Source organism: Octopus bimaculoides, chromosome 16 (genome assembly GCF_046866305.1).
Source record: "Octopus bimaculoides isolate indiv1 chromosome 16, ASM4686630v1, whole genome shotgun sequence".
NCBI classification, from domain to species: Eukaryota; Metazoa; Mollusca; class Cephalopoda; order Octopoda; family Octopodidae; genus Octopus; species Octopus bimaculoides.
The window spans coordinates 4,137,476-4,140,640 of NC_142943.1; positions in this window are offsets into that span (position 1 = coordinate 4,137,476).

Below are 3,165 nucleotides of genomic sequence, written 5' to 3' on the forward strand. Positions count from 1 at the left end.
TCATCATCATCATCATCATCATTATTATTATTATTATCATTATTATTATTATTATTATTATTATTATTATTATTATTATTATTATTATTATTATTATTATTATTTACTTTTTATCTGCATGATTGTTAGTCACTTGCGGAGACACACTAAGTGTCCTAAGACGAGTGAAGGATAAGAGATGCTACAAAATGACTAAATGCTTAGAGAGCGGAAGTAACGAAATATCTTCATGTAATACAACACAAGGCATTTAAATTGATAGGTCTTTTTCTAATGATGTGGGCAGTACTTGTCAGTACAATCTTTTGGATTTCTCTGAATCGTAGTTCTCCTGGGATCTTATCTAAATGTTTCCGACATCCCCTTTTTTTATCATACCTATGGCACTTACAATAACAGGAACAGTTCTCGCTTTAAGATGCCACATATTTTGTATTTCAATTTCCAGGTCCTTGTATTTATTTAGTTTGTCAAATTCTTTATCAGTGGGAACTCTTACATCTATTAGTGTACAATTATTCTCTTCTCTGTCTAATAAATGTCTGGTCGATTAGCCTGGATCGTTCTGTCAGTGTTGACTGGAAAATCCCACAGGATAGTGACATTTTTATCTTCAACGACTGACTCCGGATGATCTTCGTACCAGTAAGCAGGAGTGCTGATTTTGTAGTGTTTACATATTTTCCTGTGTAAGCACTGTCCTACCCTATTGTGGTGATTTTTGAATTCGTTCGGTGGCAGCAGAGAACATCCCGAGACGAAATGGTCAATCGTTTCGTCAAATGTGTCGCAAAGTCTGGATTTAGGGTCAGAACCGTTTTGAAGAACGTTAGCCTGGTAGTTTTTGGTAAGGAGGCTTTGACCTGCTGGCAATATGAAACCTTGAGTCTCTTCTTTCAGTCCTGAACTTCTGATGGGTTGTTGCTTGATCTATATCAGCAGTTCGACTACGAAGTATATACTGTCCATGCAAAGACTTCTGGCAATTTGTCTCTGCCCGTTCTTTTTTCCAGTCTGCTTCATCCATCTTGCTTGTTTTGTGGCAGTAGTCTCAGCTTCTTTAAATATTTCACGATTAATGCCAAGTTCCCTTGGCAATGCTAATTTTTAGGAATTTGGAAATGACATGTATCTTTAGGGCCTTGGGTGGCCAATTATGTGGGACACTGTAAAACGTTTTCCTGTAGTCTATCCATGCCATACTCAGGTGATTTTTGCTCCGGCAATTCTCTACAATCCTTATGAGAAATTGATCTTTGCACCCATAAGAATTCCTTTTACAACTTTTTTCGTTTGTGGAAGGATAGATCTCTCTTGAAGAAAAGCATATATTCTGTCTGTTAATATGGATGAGAGGATCTTGTAGGTGGTGACGAGACATGATATTGGTCGGTAGTTCTTTGGAGTCTTTATGTCTTCGGTTTTTAGTAGATGGTATGTTGTTCATTCGGTCAGCCAGGCAGATATTTGCTTTGGGTTCTGTCAGAGATGCAGCGAAATTTTTGTGTACTTCTGTCAGACAATTTAGCCAGAAGTTCGGAATTCGGTCCAGTCCTGGAGTTTTCCATTTGTGAGACTTCCTAAGAACACATCTTAGCTCTTCTATATTCCTATTCCCTCTCATTTCTGCTCTTCATCTTTATCCAGTCTCACTTTCTCATGCTCTATCCAGTCACCTTTAGCATTATATTCTTCTGTGTTGCTCCATATCTTCTTCCAGAACTCTTCCATTTCATCAGTCTTAGTTGGCTCCTTTATTTCTATCTTACTTTTGCCAATTCCGAAACACCGGAGTCGATGTAATCGACTAGTCCCCTCCCACAAAATTTCAGGTCTTGTGCCTTTAGTAGAAAGGATTATTGTCATTATTATTATTATTATTGTTCAGTAGTTTTATTTTTATAACGTGCTTTCACTTCACTACCGAGCGCAGCTCTGTGCGCCTTGGGTATGTGCTGTGGTTTGCTGTGGTGCTCTTATGTATTATTATTATTATTATTATTATTATTATTATTATTATTATTATTATTATTATTGTTGTTGTTGTTGTTGTTGTTGTTGTTATTATTATTATTATTATTATTAATATTATAATTATTATTATTATCATTATTATTATCATTATTATTATTATTATTATTATTATTATTTTTATTATTAATATTATTATTATTATTATTATTATCATTATTATTATTATTATTATTAATATTATTATTATTATTATTATCATTATTATTATTATTATTATTATTATTATTATTATTATTATTATCATTATCATTATTATTATTATTATTATTATTATTATTATTATTATTATTATTAATAATTATTATTATTTACATCTCTTCGTTCTGTGGAATAGTATGTATTAAGGATTTTAGTTTACAGTGATTTCTTTTTGTTTTCTTCGATAGTGGAGAATAGAGCAAAAGAGAATGGTTTTTAGAGACGGTATATTTCATTCGCTTTCACATTTTCGACATTTCCTCGTAAACATGGATACTAAACAAACAGAGCACGCCCCCCCCCCCCCCAGAAAACAAGAAAAATGATATAGCTTAATCATGACACAAGAATATAAAGACAACACAAAAAGAAATTGCACGACAGAGAGAAGACTTCAAATAACAATAATAGTGATGATGATGATGATGATGACGATGACGATGACGATGATTTCTTTTATTTGCCATCAGGGCGAGGGATGTGGAGGATAATACAAAGACAGACATCAAGTGTGAGGATTTACATGTAATGAAATGAAAGAAAAATAATAAACAATAATGATGATAATAATAATAATAGTAACAACAACAACAACAACAACAATAATAATGATAATAATAATAATAATAATAATAATAATAATAATAATAATAATAATAATAATAATAATAGGAAGAATAGGAAGCCAGACATGGTCTTAATTGAGAAAGAAAACAAACTATGCTGGATCATAGATATAGCATGCCCAGCTGACAACAAGGTATGCGATAAGGAAGAGAGAAAAGTCGATAGGTATGACAGGTTAGCTTGGGAGGTTAAGCAGTTGTGGTCGATGGAAAAGGTAGCAGTAGTAAAAAAAGAAACCGATAGAATAAGTACTAGGCTTACAAATCCTGCGGTCGATTTGCTCGGCTAAAGGCGGTGCTCCAGCAT